Genomic DNA, 16,514 nt, shown 5'->3' with positions numbered 1-16,514 from the left:
AAGTCTTGGTGCGTTTCCTGGGGAACGGGAGCAGAGTTGACAGCTCGCAGCTGTGAGTCATCCCACAGCTCTTGCCAGTGAGATGGGTGGTTAGAGGTCCCTTGGACACCAGCAAAACTCTCTACAGCTTCCGTAACTGTCACGGCTGGAACACTTAATTGTTCCTTTTCTTCAGAAATATCTGTCAAGTAACAACTTCTTTTCTCAGCAGCCTTCCCTGACAGCAAGCCTTCCTCCCACTCCTCCCCAGCCTCCATCATGATCAATCGCTCATCCTCCTCAAACCTCAGCTCCGACTCAGTCTTTTCCCGGAGGTTGGGGGCGATGAGAATGCTCATTCCTGGGTCCAGGAGCTCTTCACTCAGGCAAGGAGACAGTGGCACCGTTTCTATGACACAGTCTGTGTTGTCTGCCTCCAAGGTGTCATGATGCCCACTGCCAAGGCCTGCTCTGATGGCATTTTTCATCACCCTTGGCCACGTGGCGCTCGAGAGCCTGTGGTCCCGCCGCCTGCCGCCGGTCAGGTCAACTACCATGTCCTCTGGACCCAGAAGAGGCTGGCACTCATCCTGAGACAACTCACAGAAGGCTTCACTTAGCTGCTTCACTTCCTGAATTTCTGGAACTCCAGACAGTTTGGGAATGTGCTCCAGGGTCAACGGCTCTGACATGCATTCCCCCTGGTCGGACTGCCTAGGGCTCTCTGCCAACATGGCAGTGGACTCCTGCTTCTCTTGCAAGGATGGGTTAGAAACTCCAGCTTCTGAGACTTCACTCAAGGAGGCCTCAATTCTCTCAGCAAACTCAGGGAAATTGGGTGGCATAAAGGACTTCCATGACCGCCTGTTGACATTCTCCTTCTTCTCTGGATTTGGCCACCGCCTTGGGGGTGCCGGTGCTGACTTGGAAACATCACTACTAAGTTTCAAGGCATCAAAAATGACCCTCTCGTCTAACTTTTTGCTCTCGGGTGCCTTTGATTCAAAGACACTGGGTGCCCCTAAAGTTCCATTGCTAGAGATTGTGCTGCCATCCCCTTTTTCAAGGGTACTCTTGGAAGGCTGGCTAGTCTTGGACCCCTGATCAATTTGCTCATTTATCCTCATGGTGTCATAGATGGATCTCTGAGGGACGTAACAGTCTTCTATATACCCATCCTCATCCTCTCCTTTCCCCAAGCAAGCAGGACTCTGCCTTAAACAGTCAGGCCTGCTGAGTGGCTTGCCCATACTTTTCAAAACAATAAAAGAAAACAGAACAGAATAGAAGGGGGGGGACCCCCGCAGAGAAGAGTCCCACAACAACAACAACAAAAAACCTCCCCTGCCTCACAAGCTCTCCATTCAAAGCAAAATGAAATAGGTTATGGTGGAGCAAGGTGTCTTTTGAAAATCCCTAATAACCACTTGGGAGGCCACAATTTTGTATTCCACAGAAGTTACAGAGCTTTCCAGAGAGAAGTCATCTTCCACCGTGGAAGTCCTTGAAAGAGGCAAGGCATTCCATGGCTCCTGCGGAAACGCTAGCAGTCCAAGGCCAACACATAAAGCCGTTTCTGCCGATCGCTATTTGCAAGCCCTCCGCCTCCTCCGGTTGCTCGGTAGGGCTGCTCTCCTTAAGGCAAGTCTTCCAGCCCGCTCCGACAAAGCCTCTTCCAGAGGGCGCCCCGGTGGGAAGCTCAGCAGCGGCGGCGGCGAGGAAAAGGCCAGCTCTCGGGAAGGCGGCCGCAGAGCGCGCTCTCCTGGCGGAACAAAGGCCCGGCCTCCCGCGCGCCTCCATGCCCGGGCAGAACTGCGCTTTGCAGAGGCTGCTTCGTCGGCCCCTCGGCGCGGCGCGGCTGGCTCGGACTGCGCCCGGCGGCGGAGATCCCTCGCGGTCCCAGCGCAGGAAGTTCTTCATGCCGGGCGACGTCGGGCGCCTCCAGTCTGCCCAGCATCCTCGGCCGGCGGGCGGGATAGCTGGTTCAGCACCGCTAGCAGAGGCCCCGGAAGGGAGGCGGGCAGCTCTCCCCGTGCAGTCTGGGAATCTCGTGGCGAAGTCTGCTCGGCGCTCCTCCCTCGCTCAAGGGCGGCGGCAGCCGGCGGACAGAAGCAGAGGCGCCCCCGCAGGGGACGGGCCGGGACAGCCGGCTGCCGGGGTCCTCGCCGGGCGGCTCTCGGCTCCTACCATGCTCGGGCCGCGCAGACGGAGCTCTCTCCGCTTGCTTGCTTGCTTGCTTGCTTGCTTGCTCGCTCGCTCTCCAGGAGGGAAGTTTAGTTGGAGCCTTTTGTGCGTCGCGGCGGCGGCAAGAGCGGGGCCCGCCTCCCCCGGCAGCCGTCCCCGCCGAGCCGAGCCGTGGGCTGCATGTCAAGCGAGCGGCAGGAGCCGCCGCCGCCCCCTCTTCTGTGCTCCTTAACGGGGCTGCAGCTGTCACGGCCCTTCTCAGCGCACAAACTTCTTGCCGGGGGAACAAAAGGCTGCGCGGCGAGGCTCGCTCGGATGGAGGGATGCAGAGCGCGCGACGGCTGGCTGGCTGGCTGGCAGGCCGCTCCTCTTGCTCGCCCTTGGAGGAGGGCCGGCGGGGCGAGACCGAGCAGCAGTCCGCCCCCCTCCCGGGAAGCCCAACTCCGGCAGGAGAGCTCCGGCCCTCAGCGCCAACGGCTGCGAGATTCCGGCTGGGCCACCGAGCTGCCAACTCCGAGGGGAGGGGAGGGAGGGAGGGGAGGGAGGAAGGAAGGAGGCGGGGACCAGCAGGCGAGGCGAGGCGAGGCGGAGCGGGGAGGAGGTAGGATGGGGGCGGCCTTAGTGAGCCCCAGGCGGGCTCGGCGAAGCCAACGGCCACGGGCGGATCGAGGCGCGGAAATCCAGCCCCGCCAGTCAAGGACCCGGCCGCTCAGCAGCGGGAAATGCGGCTGGGCGCTGAGCCTGGTCCGCGGGGGAGAAAAGGAATCTTGCTGGTTCCTGGGGAGAAACAACCCCTCCCCCGCCTTGTCTGGGTCTCCCCCTCCTCCTCTGCCCCCTTCGCCTGGGGCGGAGGTCGCAGCGCAAATCCCTTGACAAAGAGCAGCGGCGCCCTGCTTCCCTCCAACGCGCCCCTCCGCTGACTCCGGTTCGCGGAGGCCAAGACTTTTTGGGGGGCGGGGGCGGGGAGAGACGCCTTGCGATCAGCAACCGCCCGCACGACTGCCAGCGAATCTCTTTCCACCCTCTCTCCGGCAAACAACCGTCCCCCAAAGCAGAGAAATATAAGGTTCTGCCTCGAGTAGCACACTGGAGCCGCAAAGATGGTAGAGACGTTTCGTTGGAGCGTGAGAACGCGCCGCTTAAACATGTGCAGAGTGCAGAGCAATCTTCTCAAAGCTGCAATTTTCACTAGGGGGCGGAAATGATAGTACCTCACCACTGTCTTCCTCCTAGGCATACAAAACCACTATTCTAAATTGCTGACGTTGGGTTTTTCCAGGAGAGGGCAGGGGAAATAACTTGCAGATGAGCTTATTAATATGATGGAGCAGGGGAGGTACCTGTGCAGAGTAAATCCCTCTTCCTTAGCTCTTATTTGCTATCCAGCAATTGGCTAAGGAGTTGCAGGTCATTTAAATCTCCTGCAACCTTACAGCTTTGACAACACTGTGTATGAAAGCATCCTCAATTCCATTTTTTTTAAAGCACAGGTGTGCATGTGTGAGAAAACAGCAGGACAGGGTCAAGATGTGTCTTTATGTGGAAATATCTACACAAAGGTATGCTAGGATATTTCAAATGGGGCTAAAGTTTCATAGTTGGATTTCAAAGGCGTTTGCCTGACATTTCCCTTGCAACACACCATTTTAGGAGGGCCATAGCAAAGACCCAACATAACCTGCTTCTAACTACATGATAGGATTAAGCCCTGTGAAACAAAGAATAAAAAAGTTCCTCTTTTGGGGGCCTTTCTCACACAACATCACACCCACAATCAGCCCTCATGGTACTGTACACTTCCAAAGAATAGAATGTGAAGAGTGAGCCTCGGTTAGTAAGGTGTAAAGCCTCACATGAAAAAGCTGTGATTCGTCTCTATGCCTCCTTTAAATTTTCAGGGCAATATGAATGGAGACAGATAAGTTGGGTCAGATGGAGAGGAAATGCAGCAAGCTTCCCACTTTAGCTGTGGCTAGGGTGGGGTTGCATTAATGAATCACAGCGCATTTTGGTCACGCTGCTGACACACACCCACACCCCCCCCAAAGGTGGGGTGAAATGTAGGCAGCATCACCCCAAGGAGTGAAAAGAGCAGCCCTGCAGTGACATGCAGTGGCTCATCCAGAGGCTCAGTTTGGGCCATGGATCTCCACAGCGTACTTGTTTTTACTGCAAGAGTGCCTCTGACCATGTGCAAACACTTTTAAACAAGTCACTCCCTGCCAATCTGGCTTCCCTGCAACATGACTATTTGCAGAAACAAAGCACCAAGAGCAAGCAAAGGTGAAGGTTTCTAGCTCTAGCAACACTGCACAAAGCGAGGAAGGACTCAGGGGGAGCTGGCAGGAGAAACTTTGCACAGGCGTTTGCCTCAATGAGGCCCTGAATCCTTAATGCTCAATAGTCCCAACTCCTTGTAGTTGTGGGATGTAAACACAGGAGCAGTCAATGACAACATTCCTAGAGTGTACATGTTAGAACATGGGGAGGGATGTCTGTCCAGCAAGCAGGTAAACTTCCTGGGGACGGACTTCCTCCGCATGTGACCAGAGGTGGGTGTGGCCTCACCTGTGCAGGTAATGATAAAAGCACAGGGCAGGCAGCCACTCTCTCTCTTGCCTCTTGCCTCTTGCCTCTCTCTCTGCCATCTTCCTTCGATGAGGAAACATCTAAGGATGCCCTCTTGGCTCCCAGCCAAGAGAGGACAGTACTATCTTGCTACAAGATAGATTCTAACTGCATGTAACCTTTTTAAGCCTGCCTACCTTCTGGGATCATATTGTGAACGGAACGTGAGTAAACTCTTTTATACTTTTATAAAGACTGTGTCGTGTCTTGTATTTTAAGAGGGAACAAAGGGGAAATTACCAGAGTAATTATTATAGAGGTTCTAGCGAACCTGTGCAAGCGTTACCGTTGCGTACTTAAAGGGGAATGTCTATAAACTCTGCTGATATTTTGGGAACTTGTTAGTACAAGTTGGATAAGGATATAATTAGTCAATATATCCTCTCCTGCACCCCAGAACATTCCCACAAAGGGTTATTGGGCCCAGTATTGCATATTTCTGCGTATTTTTGAAGGATTGCATTGGATTGTGATTTTGAGTTGAGTAGTATTTTTCTGAGTTAACTTCCTGGTAAGCACATGGTCCTTTGTTCCATTGTGCAGTGGGGATTAAGCAACCCCCCCCTTCCCTCAGAGTTCACAGTGACCCAAGGCAGTGAAGAATTGTTTTGCATTTTTAGATTTTTGAGATTTTGATTTTAAAATTTTGAGAAATTTTGAAATTTTGAAGAATTTTCAAATTTTTGGATTTTAAGATGGCTAGAGCAGCTTTTGATAGTGATGCAAAGCTAGGAATGCCTGTGCTGAATGAACACAATTTCATGCACTGGAAGCAGCGCTTGATAGCATGTTTAGATTATAAGCACATTTTGGAAGCTTTAAACCCTCAACCTACGGGATCGTCTGAGGAAGCTTTAGCCAAGATAAGTGCTTGGAAACGCATGAACAGCGAAGCTAGACACATAATTTTGAGTGGACTTCGTGATGAGCAGCTATCATTAATAAATAGTACAGATGATGCATCTCAAATCTTAAGAGATATTGAGCGCGTGTATGGAGAATCTAGCATAAACTGCTTCAGAAACTTGGTGTGTAAATTAACCAGAGTGAGGATGAATTCAAAAGAGGAATTCACAGAGCACATCAACAAGTTTACTGAGATTATTCAAAGAATTGATCTGACTCCCAAAGCTTTTGATGAAGATACAAAGATAGCATTTTTGTTATCATCACTTGGACCACGCTTTAGCGCATTTGTAAGTTTGATGGATCATAGACAAGGTCTGACTTTTAAAGACTTGATTGGTTATTTAAAAGAAGAATGCAGAGATAGAGCTGAATCTCCAGTGAGAAATGCTAGAAGCAAGGACAGCAGTTATGCATCTAGGCAATGTACAAAGTCCAAAGAGATGCCTAAGAAAGTGATTTGTTTCAATTGTAACAAAGAAGGACACATTGCAAAGAATTGCAAGGCTCCTAAAGCCAAGAAACCCCACCCCTTTCAGCCAAAAGGGGAAAAGAAGGGGAAATGTGAATGCACATGGCTACTGCAAGAAAGGAATTTAGCTGTCCAGAATCGTGAAAATAGACGTAATAAATGGATAATTGATTCAGGTGCCAGCTCACATTTTTCATATAAAAAGGACTATTTTAATGAGATAAATGATGAAGAAGGATCTGAAATTGAGATTGCAGATGGCAACATTGTTAAAGCAAAAGGTGCAGGTTCCATGAGTCTGAAATGCAATATAAACAATGAATGCATTGAGAACACAATCTCTAGAGTTTTGTATGTTCCAGAGCTGAGCTGCAATTTAATCAGCGTGTCCACTTTGGACAAGAAAGGTTTCCAGATCACATTTGGAAATGGAGAATGTAAAGTGACTAGAAATGGCAAAGTGTTTGCTCAAGCAAAGCTAATCAATGGTGTATATGAGCTTGATGTTTCAGAGAATCAGTCTGCAAAAGTGGCACATTCCAGCCAGAAGGATGAAGCAGATCTGGACCTATGGCACAGAAGGCTTGGACATAGAGACACCAACGTCATTCTGGATCTACAGAAAAGAGATCTTGTAAGAGGTTTGCAGGTAAAGCAGAGCAACAAAGCTCCAGCAAAGTGCATAAGCTGTATTACTGAGAAGGCTGTAAAACCTTCATTTCCACGTTGTGCAGAACAAAGAAGCAACAAAGTGCTTGACATAGTGCACACTGACATATGTGGACCCATGAATGTTCCCTCACTGGGAAAGAATAGATATATTTTAATATTTCTGGATGACTTTTCAAGATTTTGTGTTGTATATTTTCTCAAAGAGAAGAGTGAGACAGTGGACAAGTTCCAGGAATACATTGCCATGGTCAAGAACAAATTCCAGAGAGCTCCAGCTGTGCTAATGAGCGACAATGGAGGTGAGTACTGCTCAAATGAAATGCAGGCTCTCCTGGCCAAGGAAGGAATTGCACACGTAACCACAATTCCTTACACACCACAGCAGAATGCCATAGCTGAGAGAAAGTTTAGGTCCATTATGGACATGACAAGGTGCATGCTAAAGGATGCATGTTTGCCACAGAAGCTGTGGGCCGAAGGAGTGTACACATCGGTCTATTTGCAGAATAGACTGCCAACTAAAGGTGCAGAGCGCACACCATTTGAACTTTGGCATGGGAAAGCTCCCAATCTGTCGCACATACGTGTGTTTGGAAGTCCATGTTACTTCCACGTGCCCAAGGAACACAGACACAAGCTTGACTCCAGGGCAAAAGCAGGTATCCTTGTGGGATATGCCTCTGGAGGCAAAGGATACAGAATTATGGACTTACAAACTGGCAAGACAAATGCATACCATGCGGTTTATTTTGATGAATATGGAAAGGTAGACACTAAGAACACTGTTGTGGATTCTTCCGATGAGTCAGAAAGGACTCAAGAATTTGTATATTTCCCTTTTGAGACCCCACAAAGTAATAATCTGCCTTCAAGTGTTACAGCGCCCCCTACAGGCGACACACCAGAAGACGCAGAGGACCAGAACCCTGGCGGCACCAGAGACGAAGATGAGGACTCAGATGGGGACATGCCTGCGTTGGAGGAGGATGAGGAAGCTGATGCGGTCGCAGAACCAGAGGTCAGGCGCTCGTCCAGAACCAACAAAGGTGTCCCACCATTACGGTTGTCCTACTTTGCAGGGTCGGCGTTTCCACAAGAACCTTCCACTTGGGAAGAGATACAGGAGATGCCAGCTGCAGAAGCCAGTCTCTGGAGGAAGGCCGCGCAGGAGGAGATGGATGCACTGCATCAGAACAAGACCTGGACACTCACTGAGCTGCCTCCCGGTAAGAAGGCCATTGGCAGTAAATGGGTTTTCAAGGTTAAGAAGGGGTCAGAAGGAGAAGTGCAGCGCTACAAAGCTAGACTTGTAGCACAGGGATTTTCACAGCGTTTTGGTGAAGATTATGATGAAGTTTTTGCACCAACCGTGAGGTACAGCAGCGTAAGAATGCTTCTAAGCATTGCAGCCTCCAAGAAAATGAGAGTGAAACACATAGACATTGCTACCGCTTTTCTACATGGGCAGATTTCTGAAGAAATTTATATGAAACAGCCCAAAGGTTTTGTGAAACCACATGAGGCACATTTAGTGTGCAAACTGCAGAAAGGACTTTATGGACTTAAACAGGCTGCTAGAGCCTGGAACCAGAAGTTGCATAAAATGCTGACGCAACTTGGGTACAAGCAAGGCGACGCTGACAAGTGCTTGTACAGTAAGTCAAATAATGGACAATTCTCATATATCTTAGCATTTGTTGATGACCTGATTATTGCCACAGCAAGTGAGAAAGACTATACACAGATAGTAAAACACCTTAGCAAAGAGGTGGAGGTCAAGGAGCTAGGAGATGTCCAGTACTACCTCGGGATCCAGGTGGAAAGAGAAGAGGACGGCTCATTTCTTCTCAGCCAAAGACAGAAGATCCACGAGCTAATTGAGCACATGCAGATGCAAGACGCACATCCAGTTGCTACACCGATGGCTACTGACTTCCTGAAGAATCAGCAGGATTCGAAGCAGTTGCCAGACAACAATGACTACAGGTCGGCGATTGGTAAACTTTTGTATTTAGTTACCACATGTAGACCTGACTTAGCTAATGCTGTGGGGATTCTTAGCAGAAAAGTGAATTCTCCCACTGAGCATGATTGGGCAGGTGTAAAGAGGGTGGTGCGATATTTGAAGGGTACCATGAATTGTAAATTAAGGTTACCAGCCGTCAGAGACCCTAAGTTGGTTGGGTATACTGATGCGGATTGGGCTGGGGATAATGCTGATTATAAATCAACAAGTGGTCATGTTTTCATGTTTGGTGATGGACCTGTTTCATGGGGCAGTTATAAACAGAGCTGTGTAGCATTATCTTCCACAGAATCAGAATACGTTGCAGCAACAGAAGCCTGGCTTGATCAACTCATAAAGGATTTTGGGTTGGTGAGAAAAGGGCCTGTCAGCTTGCTAGAGGACAATCAAAGTTGCCTGAAGCTGACGCAGAGTGAGAAGTTCCTGGCCAGAACAAAACACATTGGGGTTAAATACCACTACATACGCCAGATGATCCAGGATGGACTTGTGGAACTATCCTACTGCAGCACCCAAGAGATGACTGCTGACATCCTGACGAAACCCCTACCAAGAGAGAGTTTCCAGAATCTACGTGTGAAGCTGGGACTCTGGGTGGTTGAATAAAGTTGTTTATGTTTTGTGTATGTTGTATTGCCTGAGAAGGGGTATATGTGGGATGTAAACACAGGAGCAGTCAATGACAACATTCCTAGAGTGTACATGTTAGAACATGGGGAGGGATGTCTGTCCAGCAAGCAGGTAAACTTCCTGGGGACGGACTTCCTCCGCATGTGACCAGAGGTGGGTGTGGCCTCACCTGTGCAGGTAATGATAAAAGCACAGGGCAGGCAGCCACTCTCTCTCTTGCCTCTTGCCTCTTGCCTCTCTCTCTGCCATCTTCCTTCGATGAGGAAACATCTAAGGATGCCCTCTTGGCTCCCAGCCAAGAGAGGACAGTACTATCTTGCTACAAGATAGATTCTAACTGCATGTAACCTTTTTAAGCCTGCCTACCTTCTGGGATCATATTGTGAACGGAACGTGAGTAAACTCTTTTATACTTTTATAAAGACTGTGTCGTGTCTTGTATTTTAAGAGGGAACAAAGGGGAAATTACCAGAGTAATTATTATAGAGGTTCTAGCGAACCTGTGCAAGCGTTACCGTTGCGTACTTAAAGGGGAATGTCTATAAACTCTGCTGATATTTTGGGAACTTGTTAGTACAAGTTGGATAAGGATATAATTAGTCAATATATCCTCTCCTGCACCCCAGAACATTCCCACAGTAGTCATACAATTTTCAAGCTTTTCTACCTTGAACTTGCCCACCTTGATGTGTAGGAGGGCATCATTCTCAGCTCATACCAGGTGTCCTGGGCTTGTCCCTGGAAACCAAAAGCACAGCCTGCAACACTCTGTGATTGGTGAAGGGAGTTGCTGGTAGCCTTGGGGCAAACACTCTTTCAGGGAAGATTGTCTACCTTGATTTGAGGAACCCACAGTGAACACTTGACAAAGCACAGATTTCCTCATTATACGATCTGGAAATCATGGCCAAAAAGCAGTTGCCTCATCTGCAACAGCACGTTCACGCACCTTCTCCCCACAAAACCTGCAAGGTTGTGATTAAAAGCAGCAACTGAACCCGGATTGTATGGGTGGGGGTAGAAGTGGGCGAGTGCAATTCAGTTTCCATGCAAAGATAGCTCACACTCCTACCCAATAAATTACCCTCCTAGGAGCTTCCTCCCACAATCAACCGAAGCAATCCAGGCCACAGGTATGCTGCATAGAGCAGGTGCACAATCCAGCGAGGCAATTCTGGGGGAGGAGCAATTCTTGTCAATCAAATCAAACTTTAAATATGATTTCCTCCCCCAAGGCGAGGGAGAAAACTTGGCAAACAGTTAAGGGATGGGCCAAGTAAAGTTGATCCAGATTATCTGCTTGGATTCTGGTACCACAGAGCATTCATCTCATTAACCAACATTTCATTGCATCATTTATACCAAACAGGAAATTTCACCACCAAAAAGCCCTATAGCAATGGCTGCATACAGAGTTAGAGAGATTGCCCAGCCTCCTCTCTTCCCAGAGCCCCACCAGCCAATATACTGTTTTATGTGCACACAGAGACCCCCTTCCTGGCCTTTCCCTTGCTTGGCTCAAGAGCGCAGTAGACAGCCAGACATTACAGTCACAGAAGAACGTCTAGGCTAGCTGTAATAATTGGATGCAGCTGCAACAATAATCTGGCCAGTAGTTTCACCAAAGCAGGCCCTTCATGTGCCACCGCCGCCTTTGCTGTTCAAACTGCCTTCAACTGCGCAGGGCGAGTTTTTCTTTTTTAATGGCTCTCCCAGCTTCCTGCAGAAAGAATCTGAGGAATTCCATGTGAGGTTTCCCCCCTCACTTATAAAAGGACGATGTGTTGAGTTTGCAGCCAGGAATTCTTTGGCTATTTCCTCATCAGGTCACATGCCAACAAAAGGAGTGCCAATATACATTCATTCCCCTCCTCCTTGGAAGAGGGAATGTAGGCCTATCCCCTTCCCCACTAAAATCAAATATGCACATAAAGATACTGACATCAAAATTGGTCTGTCCTTCATCACACAAACTGACTCTCTTGAAGCTGAAATATTTGCTTTGAACTGGCATTACTTCAAGCCTGCTTGACGGTCTTGGAAAAATTCCAAGTGGCAACAACTCACACAAGATGCCCACGTATAAGAATGGTAACATTTCTTCCACTCCACCCACTTCCTTGAAATGGTCTCTAAAATTTCAGCTCTGGCAACTAAGAATCTAAAATATCTCTTCCCCTGCCTCAACTGATTCTTTAAGATAGGGGTAGGGAACCTGGAGTCTAAATACTGCAGACCTCACTTTCTGGTCCTTGGGAGTCTCCACAGGCCACACCTTTCACTGCCCTGCCTAAAACCACTATCCTAGAGCAGTTTTGCCTGGCTTAAATGTGTCCTTGAACTTGGATAATGCCTCTTCCTTGCCTGGAGAGAGAACAGGGAGGGGTGTGTGTAGGAACTAATGCCTCCCTGCTCCTATATATGTTTTTCAAAAACCTGGAGGGACATTTTACCTGGTGGGGGGGAAATCCTTTTGGGTTCATAACAAGAGGGCACTCCTTTAAATGAATAATGGCTACTTCCTTATGACTGTCTTCAGCACTTTGAGTGTTCTGGGATCCTTCCAATAAGATGCTCTGAGCACCCAGAAAATTGGCCCAGGTGTAGGAGATGGGCAGAGTACAAGATTTCTGAGGGATCCATGGGGACCATGGTTCCTTTTGCATTTCTTGCAGTGTGATGTAGAAAGACCGGCCAAGCAGCCAGCTGTGGCACTGAACTATATTTACCTGATGATGGAACTTCCAGACTCTGTATCCCCTAGCGACAATTTAGAAGGAAGGGCGTGAGAGAGAGGGAGAACAAGCCAAAGGCACGTCTGCTAATTTCAGTTTATTTGTGGGATTACAGTATGCCTGGTGAGCAAAGAATCCCAAGGCAAATTCAAGCAAACTCCCAAGCCCACATGCACAGCAAAGGTTTGTTAGCTCAAGAGGCTCATCCTTTCGAGCAGCCCCAACCTGACACCTTCCAGATGTTTTGGACTACAACTCCACCAGCACGGCCATGTGATGCTGGGGCTGCTGGAAGTGGTAGTCCAAAATGCCTGGAGGACAATAACTTGGGGGGGGGGGCACTTTTAAGCCAAAGTTGGTTTCCTTCTGTAGCCAGCAGCTTTTCACAAAGCATTTCTTTAAAAGGAGGAGCTGGGACTTTGCCCACGGTTGCACCTGGGTCCCCGCCTTGTTAAACTGATTGCAAGGTTTGCTGTAGTAGCTCAACAGTGGATGGAAAGCAGTCTACATGCTCAGAAGTACAGTGTTAATCCACATGTTTGGGGAATGTGGCTTTGTAGCGACAGAGCTACAAGCAGATTCCAGGACTGTGCTCTGGTGAGCCACTGAGCAAATTAATCCTACAAACTGATCTTAAGTAGGGCTGTCGAGCAATTAATGAATGGCAGTTGATAACTCACAAGGGAGGTGGTATGAGGCCGCTTCCTATGTTCCTGACTCAGACCCTTGGACCCATCTATCACAGTACTGTCTACACTGACTGGCAGGGACTCTCCAAGGTTTCAGGCAGGAGATCCCAAAGTCTAAAATATTTGTACTGTATTGAGACAGCAGCAGTGGCATTTTAAAGCACACTATTAACAGGAAAAGACCACCTTCAATGTTTTCTTTTTGTCATTTTTTTATGGCAGTGGCACACTGTACTCAAAATAGCCTCAGAAAATAGGTAAGTGGTTTTTTTTAACTCCGCTAATTAAAATCTGTTCCCATGGATTCATCAGCAAAAGATTTAGTTGATTGATCTACTGATTAAATCAATTAAAGCTTGAAGCTCAAGTCTTAAACTATGGGTTGTGTTTCACAAACAAGGCATAAGAAGACTGTTGATGGTTAAACGGCACCAAGGATTACAGCAAAACTCCCTATTTTTCCTTCAGAAGGCAGAGCACCTCCATATATGGGGCTTGCTGGGCATGCAAAAGTATACAACACAGCCTGTATTTTGCTTATGGGCCTTGCCTCGTGCACCCCCCTCCACACTGCCCATTTGCAGACTTCAGCGCCCTCCTTACCCCTATCTGCTAAACAACTGCACAACAGCTCCTCCAGGCAACAACACAAACTGCTTGCACGGGCAAGCCACATCAGGAGGCTATTTGGATGGGTATTTTTAGGTCCCTTGTAATGCAACTTAGCAGCTGGAAGTAAGCAGCAAAGCAAAGCACTTTCCTCAAGACTTCATTTCTAAAATGTGAGGGGCCCAGACCCAATATTGGCCTAGAAGGCATTCTTCACTATTCTACCTTGGTGTGTGAGCGGCTTGAGGCTGCTCAGTGGTGAGAATTCACTCAGCACATGCCCAGTAACATGTTCACTTCTTTAGAATGACAGAACATAAGAATAGCCTGCTGGATCAGGCTCACCTAGTCCAGCATAGGTGGACATCCTTTTCTCATAGTGGCCAACTAGATTCCTGTGAGAAACCCTCAAGCACAGCTCAGGCACAATGGAAGCATTGCTACTTCCAACTGTGGAGGTAGAGCATAGGCATCATGGGTAGTAGCCACTGATAGCCCTCCCCTTCATGCATTAGTCTAATCTTCTTTCAAAGTCATCCACATTGGTGGCCATCACTGCCTCTGGGGGGAGCAAGTTCCATAATTTGACTATATGCTGCATGAAGTACTTTCTTTGATCTGTCCTGAATCTTCCAGCATTAATTCACACACTCCAAGGCTAAGCCCATGGCAGTGGAAGCAGGCTTTAATTCAAACAACACCCCCTGATTTCCTAGGCCCAATCAGTGATCTTTGACTGGACTATGATGGGGTTATTGGGGAAAGATGGGGGGGGGCAGTTTTGGCTAACACAGAACTATGATGAAAGGAGACACCTGCTGAATCAGGCCAAAGGTCCATCTCAGCCCAGCATCCTGTTTCCAACAATAAGCAACCAGAGACATCTTGGGAGGCCACAAGCAGGTCAGGAGGAAAATAGGCTGATCCTCACAGTTTGTCCCAGGTTTCTGGTATTACTGGTAGGCTGCCTCTGCACTTGGAAGTTCTAGTTAGCCATTATGGTTCTTGGAAGTTCATAAATGTACAGCACCTTTTCTTTTTTGCTTTTTTTGTCAGTGACCTTACAATCTTATCTGCTTCTTCTTTTTAAGGATAGTTATGGAGAATTGCAGCAATCTTCCTCAAACTGGTACCCACTAGATGTCTTAAGACTACAGCTCCCATCAACCCGAGAAAGGCATGGCTGATTTACAGGCACAAAGTTTTTCACAGGGAGGTGCTCCTCCGCAACCACAGCCAGCAGCATTAAAGTTATCCCAGTGCTAAGCTCTCTGTGATTATGCTAATTCAGAATTTAACACTGCACCTTCGCACAAGCACACACCCTCCTACGAAAGAAGCGGGATTTGTATAATTTATTTTAAAGCCCCTCCTTCACTCACGCTCGGCTAGTACTTATGAAACACAAGGGATTTACTTTATCTTTCCTCCTCCATTCAACCTCTTCCAGCCTAGATCCAGCAGTTCTGCCTGCACCAATCTTTGAGGGGAGGAAATTACATTTCTGTGGACATAGGGGGTAGCTGTGACACCAGGCTAAACCCTCAGCTCCAAACGTGCTCTAGACAAAAGCTGCCAGGCTAATCCCACCCAACTGCACTGCACTGGGCAATTCCTTTTATCTGCTTTGCTCATGACAGACTTCAAACTGATTTCATGTCAGGTCTCAGGCACCTTACAATCCTGCTTTCCTAAGAAGAAAAGCCTCTTCTCTTCTTGCAGATTGTGGTTAAAGGAAGGTGGCCTTGTCCCAACAGCCAGAGTTAGCATTTCTGCAAGCGATGCAACAGATTTCCTAGGATGCACTGCAGAAAATTGCTCCCCACAGCAGCCCAACCAGGCCATGCCTGGCAAAGTGCCTGGATTAAACCTACTCACCAAACTGACTGAAGCCCACCAGGCACAGATCAAACCTTGCTAGATGCTAAGCAACCACCAGGCAACAAAACCAGGAGGTTTCTGGAGCCCTACAGTCTGGCATGGTCCATTTAAGGAGCATATTTCATCCACAGAAAATAAGGAAGCACAACACCACTGAAAGAAAGTTGCAGCTCCAATACAAGCTTCTCTTTCTGCCACTGGAAGGAATATCATCTCACACTGGTGGTGGCAAGCCCTTGTTCTAGCTCCTTTGGGGAGTAGTGGAAGAAAACTGGTCTATATAGTACAGCAACCCATGTCCTGCAATCCTGGTTACAATACCATTCAGAGAGAGTGTTTTCAGTGTCCTCAGATGTGACATTTGGCACCAGCAAAGGCCACTTCAAGTGACAGGATTAAGGCCACTCCATCAACTCAGCTGTGAACTGCCACAGTTGGGCTTCCCACTTGCCCAGAACTCACCCTCTCAGTGGCCATTCCTCCTAGTTTCCCAACATTTACTTTTTTTGAAGAATTTGTACCTAAAATTGCTCATTCTCCAGCACTAGATGCTACACTGAAGAGTGGCCCTCACTTCAGCCATCCCAGGGAGTGGTGGATCCTTAACACTGCCATGCCTTCATCTATTCCTCAAACTGAAACCCTGCCTGGCCTTCTGATTGGCTGGGAGACCCCTATGTAAGCTTCCCACCTTTGCAGCTCATCCAGTCCTTGGGTGTTCTGTTTGCAATCTTCCATCTGCACTTCAGGCCTCTCCTGGGTTTCCCACCTGATTAAGAGTCCCCTCTGATGCTTCATCTGGGTTGGCACTCAGCTGAGCTAAACCCTGGGCTTGTTTCCTTAAGGTTAATTTTCTTTTAAACATGTACCAAGTGCATTCCTCTTGCCACTAAGTAGCTTGCTTTAACAGACTGGAGATTTTGGAGCAGAGCTTCCAGGCGAAAGATGCCAAATTTGAGCCCTGGGCACCCAATTGTATGTACAACATACACTCTTCTATCTCCTTTTCCTTTTCCTCAGAAAAATAACCTCTGTCGCCAGCCTCCAGCTCATGAGTCACCTGCTCATTCTTAGTCTCTGAAACTGTGTTGCCTCAAATTTTG

General features: G+C 48.2%; 1 protein-coding gene and 1 long non-coding RNA gene across 18 annotated transcripts in view; one reads left to right on the top strand and one right to left on the bottom strand.

Annotated features, from left to right (window-relative positions):
* The window catches only part of MACF1 (microtubule actin crosslinking factor 1), a 300,044-nt gene that overhangs the window by 58,793 nt on the left and 224,737 nt on the right, over positions 1 to 16,514 (bottom strand). The gene's annotated exons all lie outside the window — the stretch shown is intronic.
* Positions 2,229 to 14,794, top strand: LOC309346586. Of its 2 annotated transcripts, XR_014158692.1 has the most exons (4): positions 2,748 to 2,764; positions 3,654 to 3,722; positions 13,144 to 13,178; positions 14,622 to 14,794. It is a non-coding gene; the product is annotated as an uncharacterized lncRNA (long non-coding RNA). The 2 variants fall into 2 exon arrangements; XR_014158691.1 differs by having other exon boundaries at positions 2,229 to 3,722.

This window comes from Podarcis erhardii (assembly GCF_964252035.2).
Source record: "Podarcis erhardii genome assembly, chromosome: 7".
NCBI classification, from domain to species: domain Eukaryota; kingdom Metazoa; phylum Chordata; class Lepidosauria; order Squamata; family Lacertidae; genus Podarcis; species Podarcis erhardii.
The sequence above is the reverse complement of the archived record's forward strand: the minus strand, read 5'-3'. Positions and strand labels throughout refer to the sequence as shown.